At 36.1% G+C, this 23,818-nt stretch overlaps 1 pseudogene; it reads right to left on the bottom strand.

Moving 5' to 3' along the window:
- Window positions 1-1,337: 1,337 nt before the first annotated feature.
- LOC114091636 (10 kDa heat shock protein, mitochondrial pseudogene) lies at window positions 1,338-22,836 on the bottom strand (annotated as a pseudogene).
- Window positions 22,837-23,818: the final 982 nt, after the last annotated feature.

Below are 23,818 nucleotides of genomic sequence, written 5' to 3'. Positions count from 1 at the left end.
GGCTTGCTTAGATGATTAATGTTCCTGTTCATCAACTCAATGATATAGGCTAAATGGTACAAGATTCACAGTTTGTATAAGACGCCTTTAAAAAAAAGTGAATCATCTAATGAATGCACTATGTCCTAAGTCAACAAAAAACTGATAATGTGACTCTCAGAAATAAATCCTCTTTAACCCAGAAATCCTAGAGTAAGAATATACATGAATCTTAGCCTTTAAAAAAATCTTGGATTCACACACACAAAAAAAATCTTTTTCAACACCACTAGGCCTCTTTACTCTGTTTTACTATTTTAAGCCCAACTACATAAACCAATGAAGTGTTATTTCTTTATAAACAAAACTAAGGTTTATAAACATGAAGTAACTAATTCAAGATTATTAATAATATTGAAGCAAAGTTTCAAACCTACCTGGATGCATACTGTAATCCTAGCAACTCAAGAGGCTGAGGCAGGAGGATCACAAGTTCAAAACCAGCCTCTGCAACTTAGTGAAGCCCTAAACAACTTATCAAGACCCTGTCTCAAAATAAAAAACAAAAAGGGCTGGGGATGTGGCTCAGTGGTTAAGCACCCCTGGATTCAATGACTGGTAAAAAAAAAAAAAAAAGCTTTCAAACCTAGGATTCTGGCTACCACCATTTACCCTGATTGCATTTGTGTATTTGTAAATGTAACAATAACTAGATCAATATTTTCCCAAATATCTTGGTGAGATGGTAACAGATCTTTGTAACAAACTAACCCAAAACTGTATTATGGTTCTGTCTAAGAATAAAAGATTACCAGAACTATCAATAAACAGATCAACTATATCACTTAAAAAACTACTCAAAGCTGTGTCTGTTCACTTACCAGTCAAGCACTCACACACACTGAAGAAATTTGCTGAATAACTGGTTTATTCAGGGAGAGAAGCTAGAGAGTTTGAATTCTAGAAAGGGGTATTCATGATAGCAGTAATCATTAAGCAGGATATCCAGTACTCTACATATGAGGAAATAATTCCCCCTGTCTGCATAGAGAAGTTAAAACAAGGTCCATGTTGATGGGTCATGAAAATCTTCAATCTCTAGTAAGTGTCTGCCTTCCCCTCAACAATTCATGATTCTATCCTCAGCCCTCCCTCCCTCCACTCATTTACATATTTTATTTGGAAATGTGTATAGCAGTACAGTGAAACTAAATTTTATAAACAATGGATGCCATTAGCTTAGACATCATTAGTTTACTATAAAAGAGACATGGAAATTATTTACCTAATAATGAAAGATTTCAAAACTTCGGGGGAATGGGCAGCTTCATATGATGCCATTTCAATAGTGATTTATTTCAGTCTACATGCTTTCCAAGAATGTCATCATCTCTAAATAAGAAATAATCCTTGTCATCTAGAGCTACTTTGGTGTCTCTGTGTTCAGAGCGAATTTTACATGCAACTTTTACACTAACTGGTTGAATCTCTCCAGCATTTCCTTTTGAGAATCATCCCATAGTTTGTATTGTCATATAATAACACTTTCCTTGGGATTCTTGTGGAAGCATAATGCCTCCTTTGATTACAGTTAAGGCTGCACTTCTTGCAACCCACACTTGATCAAACAGGAGAAACTTTATAAACGCCTCCTCTCCCACAACTCCCACCCTCAAAGCTTTGACTCTGCACTCAGGCCAGGAGACAAGTTCATGATCTTTTATCACCTCAGCTTGACACTAGTTAGAGCTAATGTCAATGAAACACAGCAGTTAGATTTTTTGCATCCTAAGCATGGGCTGTTACAGGTAGAGAAAATCAACTTTAGTGTGCAGTGTGTTATTTTATAACACAGTAACAGTTTATTCATAAAACCATCCAAGGCGATTTCCAATGAGGCAATTGGATGGTGGCTTCAGTGTCATTCAGGAGCCCAGACTGATACAAGTTTTAGTCTCTTCAATCTGTGCTTCCAAAATTTCCCAGGGCATTATACTTTCCAGAGATATGAGTGGCACATATCACCCCCACCAACACTTAATTGGATGAACCCAGCCACGTGAGCATACCTCTTTCTGGGATCAAGATAGGAGATTGATTCTCTCATGATTTTCATGGTCAAACAATGTTAAGAAATAAAAATGCTTAGTTTCTCAAGCTTCCTGCTACAGAACACTTAGCCTTTAATCTGATAATAAATCTTGTAAATTTTTTTCAATGGGATATATAAATTTGCAGCATTACTCAAACTGATTTATCCATGGTACTCATTTTAGTCCATGGCACCATGATATAGAGAAGATCAACTTTAGTGTGCATTGTGATCACCTGCTTATTAAAATAGAAATCACTGAGTCCTATCTCTGGAGTTTTTAACTTAGTGGATCCAAGCCAAAGCCTGAGAATTTGCATTTTGGATAATTTCAGATAATGCTAATGCTACTGGTCCCAGAGCCACACTTTGAGACATGTGGTTTTATGAGATTATTTGAAAGATAAATCCAAAGTGATGGGAGTGAATACAGCTGCCTATTGGCTGCGAGTACTAAGTTGCCACTGCTACCATAGCCTCTGTTGCTTTCCAAACCCAGCCTTCTTACCTGGGAGAAGCCACAAATCTAGTGTATGTGTTATAGAATTTCACTAATTTAAAAGAAGCATTTGATACTGAGTCAATTCTGTATCTAGAGAGACTGAGAATGAAATGCAAGTCAAGCTATCTGGAATTGATAGCTTTTTCTTAGCATAGTGAAAAAATCCTCCAACACTATTTATTCTTCTTTCTATCCTATAACATTTACTAAGCATGCCTTAATAAATAAGAAAAAGTGGCTTCATTCTCAAAGATCTCAGTCTTCTTCAGAAGCAAATGGAGAGATGTGTCTTGGGATAGACAAAAGACCAGTATTCCAGCATAGCCCCAAGGGTGTTGTATCAGAGGAAGCTTCCTCTAGCAGGCAAAGTGCTCATGTCTTAGCATATACCATTCTACTTGCATCCCGTACTGAAGCTTTCCTTCAAAACCCAACGGATAAATGTTTAATTTTGAGACAGATGATTTTGCATGGATTTTATCTTATTAATATTTCCCCCTTGGATTTTTAACTTTTTAAATGTAAATAATTAAGATTTATTTAATTATTTTCCCGTTAGATTCTTTTGACTTTTCTGTCTCCAATTTTCAAAGCCTAAATTTGTCACTTTTTGACAGTTAACTAAATACGTCATTTAGCCACCAAAGAACTTTACACATCCTCCACCTAAAATTCTCTTCATTCTGCCTCACGTCAGGCCTTCTGAAAGCAGGTATTGTAGCCTTCCAGCCTTGTTCTTTATAGTAGGTGCTCAGCACATGTCATGGAATCTAATTATTGTCTATAACCTGGATGAAAACTTAAGATGCAATAAATACTAATGAGATGACCTTAATGAGTATAAAGCTACATGAAATATATCAGAAGCCCAAATTTTCCTACATGATTTCATAAAGTGGATATCCACAAATACATGAGGATGCCTCTAGAGTTGAATAATTTGGAAGGAAATTGCATGATAAAACGTTACTGTCATATACTCTGAACCTGACAGCACATGAACACTGAACCCAAACCCAAACATGACTCAGAATTCACTTAACAAATGGAAGTTGGGTGGTACCCATGGCTAAAATAATGTGCACACACTTGTCCTATAAGTCACATTCTGACATCAAGTTATCAAATGGAAGATGAGAGCTTTATTCTCACTTTCCAATTCTAGAATGTTCTATATAGAAAATAATCTTGAATTCAAAACCATGTGGAGAAAAAATGTAATATTATTACTTATAATTTATATCTGTATAGTTGTTAGATAACTTTTTAGCTCTATTTGAAACTCAAGAATCTACTGAAATATTGAGTTATTCTGGAAAAGATTCTAGTTCTTTAATTTAAAAATGCTTCTTCTACAAATGAAGGTTTTGGGTTCTTCATCAGAGTGCTAGCTGCCAAGAGACCAAAGAACACAAAGACCAAATCAGCAACTGATAGTCCCATTTGGGAAGAATGTTTTTCTTTAGAAAATGATTTTATAAATTCAGTGGTGGAGAAAGGAAGACAAAGTCCATAAAGTTGACACTAATCTGCCCTTCTGGGAGTTGCAGATTATAAGAATGAAGTTTAAGTCTGGTTTTCCAATTATCTGTTAATAGTTAAGCAAAGTAAGAAGTGGGCAATGACAGAAGGAAGTCTGCATCACTGGGGAAGACATGTGGGAGTCCTTTGATGCTATATTGACATCATTCACAGAATTAATTGATCCTTCGAATTTTAGAATAAATCTCTGATTTCCTTTACAGACAGCTACTCTTTGAACAATCAGCTTTTGATCGGCCACTGGGCCTTAATAAAGAGACTGAATATTTAAACAATTATTACTGAGATACCATGAAATCTGAGCTTCCCACCTTGATTGGGTATTATATGATCTCCACAAACCATGAAATTGAGTATGTACAGTACAGTTTATCATCACATGGAAGTAGAGAACAAGATATAAGTCCAGAGAAGGCGCTGAAGGCACAAGTCAGTTATAAGAAGATGTGGCCCAAATGCCCATAGTCCCCTCTCCTGCTACACTGCCTTCTCTCTCTAAGCCTGCACCTATAACTGCATTGGGAATTTCCTATGATCAGCTGAAAGAGAGATCAGGTTTTGCTTACAGATGGTTCTGAATGATAGACAGGTACCATCCAAAAATGGGCATCTGTGGCATTGTAGTTCCTTTCTAGAACTATAGGCAAAGAACAGTGGCAAAGGGAAATCCTCCCAGTGGACAGAACTTCAAGTAGTACACTTGATTGGTTACTTTGCTTGGCAAGATAAATGGCAAGACATGCTATTACATACTAATTCATGGGCTGTGGCCAGGGTTCTAGCTGAATGGTCAGAGAATTTCAAAGTTATTTTACTAGAAAATTGATGAGATAGTCTGAGGAAAGGTGTATGGATATAACTCTCAAATGGGCAAAAAATGTTAACATATCTGTGTCTTATGTGAATGCTCAACAAAGTGTGACCTCAATAGAGAATGATTTTAATAATCAACTAGGTAGAATGATCTGTTCTCTGTACACTCGGAAAAATGAGAAATTATATCCCATCTGATTCAAATGTATTATATATCAAAGTTATTGTACTGTCATGTACAACTAATTTTTTTAAAAAGAATGATCTGTTCTGAGGATATTAGTATGCCTCTTTCTCTAACTACTTCTGTCAGCACATAGTGGACTCATGAACAAAGTGGACATAGTGGTAGGGAAACACATTATACATGGACACATTATACATATACTTAACAACATGGACTCTAGTCATGAAGGCTGACCTGGCTGCAGTTACTTCTGAGTGTCAATCAAACAGCAACAGAGACCAACACTGAATCTCTGATATGATGCCATTCATGAGACTGATCAATGTACTATCTGGTAGCAAAGTTGATTACATTGGACTATATCCATCATGAAAGTGGCAGCATTTTTACTGGAATAGATGCTTACTCTGAGTATAGATTTGCCTGCCCATTATGCAGTTTCTTCCAAAACTACCATCACAGTATTGGCTGAATGCCTTATCCATTATTGTGATATTCCAAAAAGTGTTACTTCTGGTCAAGGAACTCACTTCATAGCCAATGAAGTACAACAATGGGACCACGCTCCTGAAATTCATTGGTATTACCATATTCTAAACCATCCTGCAGTAGCTTATTGGTAGAACAGTGTAACGACCTCTTGAAGGCACACTTATAGTATTAATTAGGTAATAATATCTTGTAGAATTGGAGCAGGGTTCTCCAGAATACCATTTAATCTCTGAGTCAGCACACAATATTGTTGTGCTATTTCTTTGATAGCCAGAATTAATTGTTTTGTTTTTTTTAAGTCCAAATGCCTTTTAGTTTCATTCATTTGAGTGCTTACAAGTGTCACTCACCCTGCTGGGTGCTGTGAGGGTATAACAATGAGTGTGACTCTGTCCCTACTCTCCAGGGCACACCATCTAAGGTGATAGGTAGACAGAAGGTTAGCTAGGATGACAAGTCAGGTGGGTGAGAGCGCTTGTATAAGTCCCTAGATATTATGGGGGAATTACTGGTATCGAGAGGTTTTGTGAAATCTTTTATTTGGAGGTAGCTAGGTCTTGATTTGGACCTTACATGATTGGGAGGGTTGCAATAAAAACACATGAGAGGGTAGAGAAAGGTCCAGAAGGAAGAGTTCAAGGCAAGGCAGTGAGATGAGAAAGACTCCTTTATCGACATTGCCGTCGGTCCTTGTTTACATGAGTCCATCACCTCTTAAGAGTTTTCTGGTCTTAGTTCATACTTTATCTGGAATAGGAGCACACAGATTCTGGAATGCATCTTTAGTTAAGAAAATGACAAGAATGTAAAAGGAGGTCTCAGCTGAAGTATGAATAGAACGTCAAATGTAAATACCCTTTTAAAATCAATTATGATACTTGGTCTCCTAGGAGGTAATATTCTTTGAAGTGAAGCAGGAAGGAAGGGACATTTCTGACCTTGTCCTTGACTGTGCCCATGCCAGACATCACTAACTGAACCTGGCATGCCTTCCGCCCGCGACTGGGGCTTTCCTCAGAATGTGCTTTGGTGTTCTAGGCGAGTCCTGCCAATCAGTTAGTTGTATTACACCAGATAAATTCTATTTGCTATTTTCTGTTTAAAGTCTTAAAACTTTACTACTCTCTTAAATACTGCGTAGCATTTTTATGAAACTCAAAGACTAAAAAACAGGGAGAAATTTTATAACATCTAGTGCTGTAAGAATCTCGAAATATAACTGGAAGTTGCTCATGGAGCTCTGGGACTAGCATGAAGATATTTTCTCTTTTTACCCAATCTTCCTGTGATTCAATGGTGTAAATATTAGATTCAAAGAGAGAGAGAGAAAATATGCCAGAATTAATTGGTAGGTCCAGGAAGCAATGGGTAAAAATAGGATTGGTACCACTCACTATTATATCTAGTGGCATGTTAGAAAAATTTTTCTTCCTGTATTTACAACTTTTTGCTTTACTGGCCCAGAAGTCTTAGTTCCAAAGGAAGGAATGCTTCTACCAGGAGACACAACATTAATTTCACTGAACTAAAAGTTAAAACTGCTACCTGGTCTATTGGGATTCTTCATGCCCTTAAAACAAAAGAAAAAAAATGGAGTTGCTGTGCTAGATAAAATGATTGATCCTGACTACCAAGGAACAATTGGACAGCTACTCCACAATAGAAGTGAGAAAGAACATGTCTAGAACACAAGAGATTTCTTAGAGCATCTATTATTATTATTACCTAGATTTGTGATTGACATTGATGGAAAACCACAACAACTCAATCCAGATAAGACTTCTAATATCCCAGATCCTTCAGGAATGAAGGCCTGTGTCACCCACCAGTTAAAGAATCACAAGTAGCTGAGGTGCTTGCTGACAGCAAAGGCAACATGGAATGGGAATAGAAAAAGGTATTCGTAAATACCAGCTATCACCATGTGACCAGTTATAGAAATAAGAACTGTAAATACCATGAAAATATTTTCCTCATTTTGTTATGTTTCTGTGTATAGAAAATATCTGTTTTCTGCTTTTTTCAACCCCCTTTTTATGTAACATAAGACATATTGACTTTTATTTAATGTCTTAGCATTTAAGTGTATTAACCTAATATTGTAGTATTTTAGTTATAAAATTTCATGAAAAAAGAGTAAATGTCACCTAGGGATGTTGCCTCCTCTTCTGGGGAAAGGCTTAGAGTGGTTTTGGTTGTATAAAAAACAGTTATATCATGTTATGTAGAAGTATATCTTGTTATTATTTTAATTGGAGATTAAGTATGGTTTAACAAGGTACCTATCACTGCCATGTTGACAAGGGGTAGTCTTGTGATGGTTAATTTTATGTGTGAATTTGGCTGAATCACAGTACCTAGATTTTAGTCAAACATTATTCTGGATGCTTCTGTGAGTGTTTTAGTTTTTGCTTCATATTTTTTGTTAGCGCATTGTAATTGTACAAAATGGTGGAATTTGTTTTTTATATTCATACATGTGCAAAATATAATGGTATAATTTGATGAATATCATTCTCCAGTATTTCCCCTTTTCTTCCCCTATTCCATCCCCTGTTCCCTTTCCACTACTCTACTAATCTCCCTTCAATTTTCCTGAGGTACCACCCATTCCCACATACCTTTCTTTTGCATTTTCCTCTCTAGATTCCATATTTGACAGAAAACATATGACGCCTGACTTTCTTATTTGGGATTATTTCACTTAACATAATGAGGGTGTATGTTTTAGTCAGCTTTCCCCTGTACCAAAAGACTTGACAAGAACAAGTAGAAGAGGAAAAGTTTATTTGGGGACTCACAGTTTCAGTGGTCTCAGTCCATATGGCCAGTTCCATTCCTTAAGACCTGAGGCCAGACAGCACATCATGGCAGAAAGGTGTGGGAGAGGAAAGCACCTGGAAATGTGGCACCAGGAAGCAGAGAGAGAACTCTATTCAACCAGGACAAAATATATACCTGGAAGACATGCCCCCAATGACCCACCTCTTTCAGTCATACCCTATTGGCCTACAGTCACCACCTGGTTAATCCCTATCAGAGTATTAATGTACTGACTAGGTTAAGGTTCTTATAACCCAATCATTTTACCTCTAAACATTCTTGTATTGTCTCATACAATGAGCTTTTGAGGGATACCTAATACTGAAACTATAACAGTGTGTCTGGAAGAGATTAATATTTAAATCAGTAGACTTTGAATAAGGCAGATTGTACTTCATAGTGTGAATGGGCTTCGTCAATCAGTTGAAGGCCTGATGAAGACTGACCTTCCCCAAGCAAGAAGCAAATCTGTCAACACATCACCTTTAGATTTGAGCTGTGGCATTAATGCTTTTGTATTTGGATCTCCAAATTGCCAGTCCAACCAGAACACCTTGGACTTGACAGATTCTATCATCATTACCTCCCATAATATATCTTTCTATGTATATAATTCATTCAGGGTCAGTTTCTCAAGAGGACCCTGCCTAATACAGTGTGATTTTTAATTTAATTTAGGTATTTCTTATTTCACATTCAATTCTACTGCTTATTCTCCCTAAGCCTTTTTACAGAAGACATTAATTTACATTTAATGCATTTTTAATGCTATCTGAATTAAAGCACAAGAAAATTTACATCAAGTTCAAGTTCTAAATAAAGAAACAAACTAAGTCAAATAATACAAGTTAATTCAGTTGCATTATTTTTTCATTATTCTATATTTGAATTGAAGAAAATTGACTTGAGAATTGTGTCAACCAGGAGAATTCTAAGGCCTCAGAAATAAGAACAAATGACTTTTATATCTTTTTTCTATCTTCATTTTCTATACAATATTTATATTATCTTCATGTCTTTCCAAGTAGAAACCTGATATATTTAATCATCTATAATTTTTTTCTGTATAACTCAGTGCCTAACATCTCCCCTTATTCCAGGTCTTAGGCATAGGCATCTTCTGCTATCAGCAATTTCCAAAAGACAATGCTATTTCTGCTTTTAAAGAGAATGCTCTTCTGAATCATATACTAAACATCTTGATACATTTTTATATTGTTAGCTCACAGGGTATGAAACTAGCAAGGAAAAAAAGATATTTTTGTTCAGGCCCTACATGCTCAGAGAGCTCTAATTTTAAAAAAACTACAAGAAAAAATCTAGACATATTATATTTAAACTGCTAAAAAAAGTGGCAGATAAAGAGAAAATCTTGAAGACAGCTAGGAAAAAATAAAGACAAATAACATAGAGAGAAACCAATGGCAGACCTCTAAGATGAAACAATAAACATCAGAAAACAATAGCACACATATTAAAAAGATAGAATGAAAAGCATCAACTCAGAATTTTATGTCCAGAGGAAAAGAAAGACTTTTTATACAAAAATTACATGTATTTATTGCCAGTTGAGATGCACTTGAAAAACTATTGAAGAGTGTTCTTATAGAAAAAAAGAAGATAATATCAGAAAGAAATACCAGATTTATGCAATAAACTATGGAGTGCTGAAAGGCATATGAGATAAATATAAAATTCTTTGTGTTTAACACTCTGTAATTTAAAACAAACAAGTACTAATATACTGAATGTTTCAAGTATGTATAAAAGTAAAATGAATACCACCAATATCACAAAGGATGGGACAGAGAAATTGGGAAGTGCCTATTTTGAGTGTTGGGCTGTGAGAAAGTTAATTTGAAATGGATAGTTAGGGTAGATGGTTTGAAGGCTTCCAGAGAAATAATACATTTATTAATGGATAAATGTAGATACCTTTCCCCACCCCTACAAATATTCTTTCAAAGATCCAGAAACCTATTAACTCATATTTGGGCTTTGTTTAAAAAAAGGAATATTTATAGGCAATGGGTAGCATAAATTAGGTTCCTTACTCATGACCCTACTCCTTGGAGATTCTCTCTTCAGTGATCCCATTGCCCATTGTTTATCCAAATACCCTGGGAGAGCAGTAGCTCTCTTTTGCTTACCTCCAAGCCACCTTTTCTCTTGCCCTCAGACACAAGTTGAACAACATTCAAGGAGCCCTGATTAAAGGGGTGGGATCACACAGTAAATTCTCCAGTGTTCGGAATGTAGCCCCCCCCACTAGGCTTGGTTTGCAGGATGTACATTTCCTACCAACCTTTAGTGAAGCTCTCTCAAAAGAATTCCTCTTCCTAAATTCTGACATCCTCATTTTCCAACAGTCTATTAAGTTTTTGGACATCTATTTGAAAATATTTGCACCATTATCTAGCTTCCTGATCACTTTTAGATTCTGATATGTGGGAGAGTTGCATGATACCGTGGTATCACATTTAAAACACTATTTTAATGTGGTATAGTTCTCAATATTTTATTACAAAAGTAACATATACTCATCGTAACAAGAGAAAAGCCAAAGACGTATGAGCAAGCACTCCCTCTACGATAGTCTCCAGCCTGACTCCAATCCCAGTTTCTATCCCCAAGAAGTAACTAATCCTATCAGTGACCTTCCTAGAATTTCTTTTTGCTCTTTATATGTTGTGGATAATGACACACTGTTATTGTTTTCATTCTAGTTTTTAGCTTTAAAGATTGTGAAACGGATGCCTCTAAAATATTTGTTTTATGTAATCAGATATGTTCATGTTTTTCCCTATGGTTTCCCTTATGCTCTCTTGCAAAAAGACATTTTGTGGATAATTTTGGAAAAAAAAATTGTTGATAAAAAAGGAATTTACTCCACAAAAAGAAAAGAAAAAAGAAAGAAAATGAATTAACTGAAAAAGTATTGTAGGTTACTTTCTGAAATGATGTGCAATACCCCAAAATGATTATTCTTTCTACTTTAATTTGGACAGCAAAGTGACATAAAGGATATTGTTTTTGAATAGTGAAGTGGTCTAACATACTACTGAGGAACTACTATTTATGCACAGGAATACAATCATTTGTGTAGAAAACATTATCTTGCTAGAAACAGAGGAATGGATTCAAAGATGATCTTGGATGTTCTCCCATAAGTCTTTGGTAATATCACATAAAGAGAAAGCAACAAGAATCATATAACCACACTGCTCAAAAAAAGAGCTGGGTGTTAAGCAGCTGAAAACCTCTCCAGCCAGTGGTTTGTTAATGAAGATTACAGAGCATTCTGGAAAAGCTTATTCCTCCATTAGTTGTATATTCTGAGATCAGCAACAAGAAAAGAAAATTAAGAGTACAGAAACCTAAAATGTTCATGTAGGGTTATTTAAAGCCTGCTGGTCAATATATTTTAAGATGCTCAGTAGACAGGTGACAAAAAGATAGAAAAGAATGCTCATTCGTTATATATAGGCACCAGACATTGGCTTACATAAGATCCCTGCCCTATAAATATTGAATTTCCTTTATTTTTTAAATCTTTCCTGAAATTTTTTTATTGATTTCAAAAAAGTGACAGCAGAATGCATTTACAATTCTTATTACATGTATATACCATAATTTTTCATATCTCTGTTTGTATATAAAGTATGTTGACACCCAATCCGTGTCTTCATACATGTACTTTGGATAATGATGTCCATCACATTCCACCATCCTCGCTAATCCCCTGGCCCCTCCCTTTTCCTCCCACCCCCCTGCTCTATCTAGAATTTATCTATTCCTCCCATGCTCCCCCTTCCCATCCCACTATTTTAACTCTTTGCGGTACTCATGGGTGTCATTTTGAATACATTGTTTCTAAATACTATTTGCTGCTTCTTCATGTTGCTGTCTCATTAAATTTTCTGCAACTTTAGTTTCCAAAGCAAAGGCATAAACTTATAGAACCTCCAGGAAATATTTAGCAAACCTTTATTCCACTTTCCTCCATTATTAACGTGACTGCTCTTCAACCACCTTGTTACAAATACTCACCTTGTTACAAATACTTACCATCACAGATCTAACTAACTAGAATACCAATAAAAAATCAGTGGGGAGTCTGGAAAAGCTTTTTAAGATCAAAGTATATATTCTGGCCTCCAAAAATGTTTTAAGAGCTCTAAAAAACAAAGCTATGTCTAGTTAATATTTCACTACTAACATTATGGATCTCCATGTATCATAATTCTAACTCACTACTTGTTGATGGAGGTTGCACACTGAGATCATCTTGGAGCTTTATAAATAAATCACTGATGTTGGGTATCATCCCTAAAGATTCTTATTCACATCTTACAGGTATTATAAATTTAAAAAAATAATAATAAAATAAATCCATGAAGGAATTCAAAATAATTATCACTGGGGTCAAAATTTGCTAAGTCTTTTATTTGCAAAGTCAGGTAATTTTGTTTCTAAACTTAAGTTCACCTTGCTGAACTCATTTTTGCATTTGAACTTGCAAAGATATTTCTGCTTGCTCTGGTTTTAAAGAATCACTTTGCAGGATAAGTATTTCCTTTTCTGAGTAAATATTCAAAAATGTCAAAGATCAAATTTCTCTCAAAATTTTTCTTCTCTCTCAAAGTATATCCCTCTTCCTCAGCTTCCTCAAATGGCATCTGGTTTGGAAGGAGGGAGATGAAAGTGTGGTCTCCAGTCTTCCATTCTCTTTATAATTCTCCTGACTATGCTTCCTACATACCATAGTTGCATAAAACAACAAATAGAAGGCATTTAGCTTTGCTGTTGTCCTTTTTTAGAGCCACGTACAAGTACCATAATAGCAGCTGACGAGAGACTGTCTGGATTCAATCCTTGTCTCCATCTCAGCTATTTATCAGTTCTTTGTGTTGAGTTCAAAGCACTCTCTACGAACTATTTTGAAATATTCAATTAATTGATGTCAGTCATTGTTATCATGTAATGTGTAACATGAGAAGTTATTCCTCCTATCCAAAAGCACTCCTGTACCCATTTACCAGCCTCGACCAACCATCCCTGCCCACACACTTTCCAGGCTCTGGTAACCACTACTTTGTTCTCTACTTTTGTGAGATCAGAATTTTAGCTTCCACATATAAGTGAGGAAGTGCACTATTTGTCTTTCTGGGCCTGACTTACATAACAGAATGTTCTTTAGTTCCATCTGCAAATGACAGAATTTCATTTTTTATGGCTGGATATATCCCGTGTGTGTGTGTGTGTGTGTGTATAATTTTCTTTATCCATTTGCCTATCAATGAACCCTTAGGTTGATTCCATATTTTGGTTACTGTGAGTCATATTACAATAAACAGGCAAAGGCAGATGTCTCTTTGAAATACTGATATCAATTTCTATGGATATACATCCAATAAAGGTATTGCTGGTTCATGTGGTAAGTTCTAGTTCTAGTTTTTATGGAATTTCTGTACTGTTTTGCATGACGAATGTAATAATTTACATTTCTGTTTCTTCACATCCTATCCAGCAGTTTTGGTCTCTTTGATAATAGCCATTGTAACTAGAGTGAGATAATATCTAGTTGTTTTGATTTTAATTTCTCTGATGATTCATGATATTGACTATTTTTCATATACTTGTGAAACATGTGAACATTCTCTCTTGAGAATTACTCAGGTAATTTGGTCATTTTTAAATTAGATTGTCTTTGTGTTGATTTCCTTATATATTCTGAGTATTAATCTCTTCTCAAATAGTTTGAAAAACACTTTCCCTGGTTCTACAGGTTGCCTCTTTACTCTGTTCATTGTTTCCTTGACTTTCTTAGTTTGATATAACCCCATTTGTCATCTTTTGCTTTTGTTTCCTGTGCTTTTGGGACATGGGGGTATTATTACCCTATGTACATGTATGATTACATGATCAATGTGACTCTGCACCATGTACAGCCAGAGAAATGAGAAGTTGTGCTCCATTTGTGTACAATGTGTCAAAATGCATTCTACTGTCATGTATAATTAATTAGAACAAATTTTTAAAAATTTTTTTAAAAAATTCTGCCCAGACCAACATCGTAATTCATTTCCCCTTTGTTTCCTCCCAGTACTTTCAGTTTAAAGTCTATTTAAGTCTTTTGATCCACTTCAAGTTCACTTTTCTATAAGGTGAGAGGCAGGAGGATAGTTTCTTTATTTTTATTTTTCTCTTTCTCTCTTTGTCTCCAAATAGATAATCAGTTTTACCAGCACCATTTCTTAAAGAGACTTCATTTTTTTCCATGTATGTTCTTATTTCCTTTGTCAAAAATTAGTTGGCTGTAAATATGTGGATTTATTTCTGGGCTCTCTATCCCATTCTATGGATCCTGGTGTCCGTTTCTATGCCAGCACCATGCTGGTCTTGTTACTGTAGTTTTGTGTACTTTGAAGTCAAGTATTATAATGTCTCCAACATTGTTCTTATTTATCAGGAATTCTTTGGCTATTACAGGTCTTTTGTAATTTTGGACACATTTAGGAATTTTTTTTCCTAATTCTTTTCAGAATATAATTGATATTTTTATAGGAATTGCATTGAATTTGTGGATTGCTTCCCAAAATACTGGCAACTTTTCCTATCTATGAAGATGGAATGTCTACATTTTTTGTATGTGTTCTCTTCAATTTATTTCATCAATATTTTAAAATTTTTGTTATAGGAACAACTTGTTTTCTTAAATTTATTCTTAGGGTTTATGTTTTGTCTTGTGGTGTTTTAAAATTAAAAGATTTGTCTATTTTTGTTTATCTTTTCAAAAAAACTAACTCTTCATTTAATTAACTTTTGTGACTTTTTAGTTTATATTTCATTTGTTTGTATTCTGATCTTTGTTACTTCTTTATTTCTACTGAAAAAAATAATTTGGTTTTGGTTTGTTCTTACTTTTCTAGTTCAATTAGGTAGAGTAAGTAAAGCAGATTGTCCTCCCTAGTATGGGTAGTCATCCAATCATTTGAAGGCCTCAATAGAATAAGAAGACTTATCTTCCCATAAATGGAAGTGAATGCTCCTACCTGGCTGCATGATTTTGTGACATCCAACTTTTCCTGCATTCAGCCTCAAAATGAAGCCTTGACTCTTGGGTCTCAAGCCTGCTTAACTTTCAGACTGCAAACTAAACCACTGTTTCTCCTGGGTCTCCAGCTTGCTAAGTTCAGATCTTGGCATTGTCCGCATCCATAACCATGCAACCCAGTTCATTATATCTTTATAATTACACATATGTGTGTATTAAACACACACACACACACACACACATAGATCTTTTTCTGTTTCTCAGAAGAACTCAATACAATATCTATGCAACATAAGAGAAGAAATGTAACCTTAGTGTCCCCTAATCATGAATTAAAGTTTTATTTATTCATTCATTTATTGATTGATTGATTGATTGGTATCAGAGATTGAACTCACAGGCATTTAACCACTAAGCCACATCCCCAGCCCTTTTTTATTTTGAGATAAGTTCCCACTAAGGTATTTAGGGACTAACTAAATTGCTGAGGTTGACTTTGAACTTGCAGTCCTACTGGTTCAGCCTCCTGAGCTGCTGGGATTACAGGTGTGCATCACCATGCCCAGCTACATTTTAAAAATAATATCATTTTTAGATTCATTTTTCAGCATGAGATTTAACAGATGGACAAAATATAAAAGACTTGGGTGTGATTTTTGAACAGAATGCAAAATGTAACAGAAAAGCAAAATCCTAATTGATATAAGGTGGTCACAGAAAAGGTAGAAAATCAGAGAAGACGCAGGGATTCTGATATTTTCATCTCATGTAGTAGGCAGTCAAAACACTACTGTAAGACAACAGAACAAGAAACAGGGATTTAAAGTTACTATGTAAAGTTACAAATTGAGGAACTTACAATAATATAACTATCAGACCTGAGCAGTGGAAGGAAACTGGGTTAGTAAAGCCAAAGCCTCACCTTCCATGACGGGGACCCAATGGATACCTTCTGTTTCATCCTTTGTCTCATATGACAATTAGCTATTGATTAATGTGAAAACAGAGATATGATCATGTTTTCTGATTCACTGAGGAAACCACAAAAAGTTGAACACAGAAATTACCAAAAGTTTTCTTCTATAAGAGAATGATTAGGGTAGGGAAAGGGGATAGGGATGGGGAGTAGGAAGGAAGGTAGATATGGTCAAGGCACAGACATATGCACATATGGAAAAGTCACAGTAAAACCCATTAATTTGGACAATTATTATGCACTAATAAGCATAATAAAAAGTTTACCTCTGAAGTATACGTTTAGAGAAAAGGCAAAGTCAGAAGAGAATTTGTTGCTTTTCATTATATAAGGAATTCAGGATTAAGTTTTTTTTTTTAATCTTTAGAACAGTGAAAAAGAGAAAGGAAATTGAAAATGAATTGAGGAAATAAAAGAGCAAATCAAGAATAAATGCTTTTTAAAAATATCAGTGTTTCCTATGGGGTGGATGACACAGAGCTTTGTATTTTAATGCTAATTTTTGTGAGAATTTCCTGCTGATTTCTAGTGATTGTTAGAAATATCAGTCTGAAATAGAAAATGGTGGTGGTGAAAGTAAACCTTGCTTACTTCAACTTCAAGATATTTTAGGAGTAAAGATGCAGGCTCTTTCTTCTCTTGAAAGAACAAAATGCATCTGCTCCATAGGATTATTGACAACCTTTCATCCACCATATGGGTTTTATTTTTATGCAGCAGCACGAAACTACAATTCTGAGTCTAGTGTTCTACCTTTTATTTATTTTCTTCTTTTCTTTCTTTAGGGGGAAAAAAACACATGCTGATTCTTAGAGATTGAATTCCTACTTGTGTTGCCTTATACTCCTTAGAGAGCATTTTTTAAAAATTTCTTTTGAGAGATGTAATGGATTTCTATTATCTAGAACTGTATTATTAAGCAGTACAGCACAATACACACAGATGGGGTATCAGATTTTTTTTTTTTAAAAAAAGAACTAACAGAAAAGATAACAGTCAATTAAACTCCGCAATGAAAATGTTAGATTATAAATGCATTCTAATCATAGTACTACCTTGATATGTCAGGGTTAGACAATGACATTTAATAACCAATCAAGGCAAAAGAAAAGAAAAGGCATACTCTGGCACAACAGAGTGAAAAGAGCAATTGCCAGTAAATAACAAATTTTTCAAAATAGCATTTTAATCAATCCAAGGCAAGTCCTTCAATGCAACAAAGAAAAATAAAAATCATTTGAGCCTTGACCAAGGAAAACACCAAAGAAGCATGAGAAAGAGTTGAAGGGGCTAACAATGTTATTCAGAAGATAATGCTTGTATGCTGATAAAATTGGAGGACAACCAAAAACTAAATACTAAATTGAATGCAAACCCCGAAATGCCTCAGATATTTGAATGTATTTCTGAAATATTCATCAAAAGGTGGAGCTAGATGGGCCCTGAAAGCAGCACACCTCACCATAGGTAAAAAGTGGGAGGATGAGAACAATTACAAACCCCAGCACAGATGGGGTGACCACAACTCAGTAGTGTGTAGGAAACATTGAAACTCCCTCTTTAGGGTTCTGTTCTACTCTTACACTCTTTATCACCCTAGTTGATATCACCTCAGCTCTATTCACTAGCAGGGTCTGTTCATTGTACCACTCTTACTACCTCCTCTTTTCTTGCTAAGGCTTCTAGTAGTGCTTGCTGGCCAAATCCAAAGTCCATATGTTAGTCCTCTTTCATGGTGTTTCTATTCATTTACATTTATTAGATATTCTCTCCTTGAAATGGAATGTTTTGTTTTATTTTTGTTTTGCACTTTTGGTGGTTAAACCCAGAACCTCATGCATGCTAGCCAAGTACTTGACCACTAAGCTATATCCCTAGACCTTAAAATATATATATATTTTGAGACAGGATCTTACTGCGTCTCTCCATTTGGCCTTGAACTTGTGATCCTCCTGCCTCAGCTTCCCAAGTAGCTAGAATTACAGGTATGCACCACTGTGCCCACTTGAAAAACAGTTTTTTAAAGGTTTACTATGTATACCAAGCACTTTTATCAGCTCTATGGATACAAAAGAAGATGAAACAGAGAAAATTCTTTTTTATTTCATAGGATTTACATTATAATGGGGCACAGAGAAATAAGTGAGATATTTAGTATACTAAAAAATGATACCTCCTAAGAAGAACAAAATAAAACAGAGGTGGAATGAGGTGCTTAAGCAGATTGGGATTGTAATTTTAGGTAAATTGGCCAGAAAAGGTAATACTGCATACTGATTAAATACTTGAAGGAACATAGGGATAAAACAGGTGAGTTTCTGCAGGAAGATCAGTTGGGTTGATAGAAAAGTATGTGCAAAAATCCTGAGGCAGGAACACTCAGGGCACACTAGAAGACCAGCAAGTAATGGGTGTGGCTGAAGCCAAATATGCATAAGAAAGAGAACAGGGAATCCATGATTAGGAACAGATCCCATGGAACATTAGAAGAGTCTTGAATGAAGTGAGACCCATTGGGGTTTTAACAGAGAAGAAAGATAATAAGACATATTTTAAGAGGGTAAGTCTAGCTAGTCAATTAGACAAAAAGGAGTTCATGGATTTAAACAAGAAAACCAATTAAAAGGCCATGACAATATTGTGGATGAGAAGTGTTGGGGGCTTTAGGATGGTAACAATGATGGTGATAAGGAGACACACTCTAAATGCTGTTAGAATTTACAGATTTGGGGCCTAAGCAACTGGAAGAATGGAATTGCCATTACTAAAATGAGAATGACCACACATGAAGTAGGATTAAGAAGAGAGCATGACAAAATGTCAGAAGCTTGCATTGGGACATGTTTACCATCAGATGCTTCTTAGACACTCATGTAAAGCTATACAAGAGGAAGCTGGGTCCCTGCGTCTGAAATTCAAGGGAGAAGTCTGAGCTAAAAACATGCATTTGGAATCATAGGATGCATGGAATTTCAAGTTATGAGCTGGATAATCGCAAAGGGAATGAAGACAAGTGGAGAAAAAAAAGAGCTCAGAGGACTGGGCTATAAGACACTCCAGTGTTTGAAGTTCTGCTTCTCCTTCAGTCCAGTACACTGCCAGGCCCCCAGGTTCTTTTCCAACTCTCCTCTCATCCAGCACCAAGGTTTCAGCTCCTTTGGACAAAGAACCATCAATCCTGCCTTTCATTCATCTTGCTCCTGGCTACCATATTTCCTCTACAGAATTTAATACAATTTGTGTTTATTGTTCATATCCCTTCTCATTTACTATCTGCCTGCTTCACTAATCTGCAAGTTTTATGAGCTGAGAACAGCTGGTCATTAACCCTCCATATACCAGTGACAAGCTCAAAGCCTGGCATATTGAAGGGAAATGTTTAATCAAAATAAGGAATATGAGCCATTCACTGATGACACTCCATTATGTAACTCTAATCTAATTTATTTCTTGAACTTAAGAATTTACCAAAGTTCCCCACAGATATCTTCAACTCAATACAGACTGAGTATCCCTTATCCAAAATGCCTGGGACCGAGTGTTTTAGATTTGGAATGTTCTGGATTTGGTAATATTTGTATAGACTTTAGTAGTTGAGCATCTCTAATCCCAAAGTTCAAAATACAAATGCTCCAAAATCCAAAACTTCTTCAGCATCATGTTGGTGTGTTTTAGATTTTGCATTTCCAGATTAGGGATATTCAACTTGTGTACGCAAAAAGAACTCTTGATTTTGCTTTGTAAGCCAGCATTGCCTATTCATTTCTTATTTTAGTATCTTCAAAGATCATTGACTTGGCCTTTCAAGTCAGAAATCTGAGAATCATTCAAATTTATTTTTCCTACAGTATCTATATCTCAAGTGAAGCAGGAGACATCATAATTTCAGAACTTAAATCACACTACAGAGTTATAGTAACAAAAATGGCATGGTATTGGCACGAAAATAGATGATGACCAATGGTACAGAATAGAAGACACAGAGATAAACCCACATAAATACAATTATCCCATTCTAGAGAAAGGTACCATAAACATACAGTGAAGAAAAGATAGCTTCTTCTACACATTGTGCTGGGAAAACTGGAAATCCATATGTAGCAAAATGAAATTAAACCCCTATCTTTCACACTGCACAAAACTCTGTATTTCATTAGTCAACAAATCTTGCCAACACTTTTCCTAAATGTCCTTCAGCTTTATCCCTGCTGCCTTTGCTTTACTTCAGTGTCTCAATTTTTATTTCAGAAAGATTTATATTGGGCTGGGGATGTGGCTCAGTGGTAGAGCCTTTGCCTAGTATGTGTGAAGCCCTGGATTCAATACTCATCACCAGCTTCCTAATTACTTTTCTTGACCCTATGCTAACTCCTTTAATTTACTCCGCTCATTGTTCCTAGAATAATCCTTCCAAAAAGCAAATCCAATCACATCAGTCATCCTAATAAGCTCTCATATGGTCCCTGATGCCTCTCACAGGTTGGAAAACTAAAGATGAAGCAGCCTATGTTTAGTTTGGTATATATATTTGTTAAGTAAATTTGAATTTGTTTATAGCACTTAAAGAAGGAATATTTGGTTCATGAACCTATATTTCTAGTTCATTTGAAAAACTAAAGGTTTTGTAACAATTGCCACAAATTGCCACAGAGCAACAACATGGAACAGAATCCACCTACTTCCTACAGACCAGGAATGTCTTGAGTACAGTTCCCACACAGCACCCTCGATCACAGATCTCAGGTAGGACTAGATGGGTGCATAAGCCTTGTTCAGATGCTTCTGCCAGGCAACATTTTGGATCCCATCCCTCCTGGCCTTACACCATATCATGACAATGTATTCATAGTTCTCTTCGCACTATGATCTCTAGTTTCCCTCCAGTTCCCCACACTCTTTCCTCTATCTGATTTGTTCTTGAGTACCTTTAAATTTCCCTCCCATCCATCCAAGATAGATCAGATCTTGATAAGCCCACAGCCTCACTTCCTCCCTTTTTTAGTAAATTAGCAGAAAGCTGGCTCAGCCGGTGTTGATTTGCTCAGAAAATGTGAATGATACTAGCTGCTAGGCTTCAGAGTCCCTCTTTCTAATAATGTCACACTCCTACCCATTGCTGTATAGTCACAGCATGGCCTTTGTTCCTTTGACCCTCACAAATTTTCAGAGTGGCAGGTTTAGAACCTCTTTCAACTGGAATGCTGGCCATGACACATGCAGCCTACAATTGTCATAAGGCGTGAAACAAAGAGAGAGTAGGGGATCACATGTGCTCTGTTAATCCTTATTGTTTCCCCAATAAACCCTTTAAAAAACCTGCTCCATACAATGCTAGTTGTGTGTGTCCATGACCTCTTGTCACAAGGCCTTCAATTTCCTGCTCAAGCTGACCTTGACTTATAAACTTTTCCTGACTTCCCCAGGAAGACTCAGGTATTTGCTTCCCACGCTGCCCTGGGCACCTGACTCATTCTCTTAGAGTTAACCCTAATACTTAGAGGATCTATCAACATTTCATGTGCAAGTTTATTATTCATCTTTCTAACACCACACCAGGCACATTAATTAACTGAATAATTTCAGTGGAGTCACTCAAATAACTTTCTTGTGGTAGTTATCCATGACAGAAGGCAGTGATTCTTTCCATTTAACGTAGTAAGGTGTAAAATAAATAACATTAAGTTCATTTTTCTGTATTTCTTAGCATATTTCTTTTTATTCTTTTTTTTTATTGGTTGTTCAAAACATTACAAAGCTCATGACATATCATCTTTCATACATTTGATTCAAGTGGGTTATGAACTCCCATTTTTACCCCAAATACAAGTTGCAGAATCACATCGGTTACACATCCACATTTTTACATAATGCCATATTAGTGACTGTTGTATTCTGCTACCTTTCCTATTCCCTACTATCCCCCCTCCCCTCCCTTTTTATTCTTTATGGAACAAACTTGTGGAATTGTTCTGAAAACTGACTTGAACATGGTGCTCACAAAGTGCCCATGGTGCTCAGCATAGAGAGGGTGGGAGCTCAACAAAAGAGCACTATAGCAGGAGGCAGCCTTGCTTGAAAAGTTTTGGAACTGAACAAGATTCCAGTCCTGCAGCCAATACAACAAAGCATAGCACAAACTCTGGTTAGCGAATGAGCAAATCCTAGCTCTGCCCATTATTCTTGGGCATTGTGCTTCCTCTTCTCACTCCCTGAAATCATCTCCACTAGAGGTCTGCCTGACTCCCTTTCTTCCCCAGAACTCTGTTCAGATGTCTTCTTATTGAGAAGCCTACTCTAAAGGAATCCAAGTGAAATGGCCCCCTGGCACTCTCTTTTCTCCTTGCCTTACCTTTGCTCTCCAGTTTATCACCATCTACGATTCTGCACATTAGCTCTCCTAGCTTCAGCATTAGCTCAATGGAGTAGGGACTTTGCCTTCTCTCTTTGCTTTAGCATTTCCACCAGAATGTCTAGAAGAATGAATCTTGGCACATTTCGTCTTTCTCATTTATAAAGAAATGGGGTAGAAATAATGTACTAATGTCTTTTCAATGAAATGGTATACAATTCCTTTCTCCCAGTTCTTTGCCCATTGAATAAAATAATACACTTCCTTCTTTTATATAAATATAAATTCTATTTTGCAGGACAAAATTGATAAAGTTGGCCATAATGAAAATCCCTTCTTCCACAAGCTACTCTGAGCTGCATAAGCAGTACTAAGTGGTAATATATTTGTATCTTCATAAAATTCAGAAATTTTTTAGTTCTTATGTATCTGAAAGCTCACCTGGACCAACTTATTTTACAGATATAGACTGGGGGGAAAAAGGGGGGCTAAGCAATTTAGTCAAGATCCCACACAAAGTGGCAGAACCAGGAAAAGCCCAGCTGGCAGGATCCTAATGCATCCCATTGCAGTAAACTCTGATCCCACTGTCATTTAAAAGGCAGGATTGAAATAGCTTCCCCTGACTCAGTCCATTCCTTTTTCTACTGTAGTACCCTGATGGCTCATCTGCTTGCTAAGGGCCATGCCCAGTATACCACTCACTCAGTAGAAATAGTTTTGCTTTCAGGCAGCCAAATGTCTCCTGAAACTCAGGTGGAATTATTGGGGTAGGGAGAGCAAAACCACATTAGAGGTGATTTTAAAAGTCTAAGTTCTTCAGAAGTAATTCTCTATCCTTTGTCCTCTGTTCTGCAAATTTGCTCCTATGGTTTCATGGGACACATAACTCTTAACAAATCCAAGTCCTTGATCTTCCTAAGGCTGCCTGGACAGGAACTTCAACAATTGTAAATTTTCAGAGTATTGAGATAGCTACTCAATTTAACCAATTGTAGCAACTGCT

Source organism: Marmota flaviventris, chromosome 3 (assembly GCF_047511675.1).
Source record: "Marmota flaviventris isolate mMarFla1 chromosome 3, mMarFla1.hap1, whole genome shotgun sequence".
In the NCBI taxonomy this organism is placed as follows: domain Eukaryota; kingdom Metazoa; phylum Chordata; class Mammalia; order Rodentia; family Sciuridae; genus Marmota; species Marmota flaviventris.
This window is presented reverse-complemented; position numbering and strand designations above follow the sequence as displayed.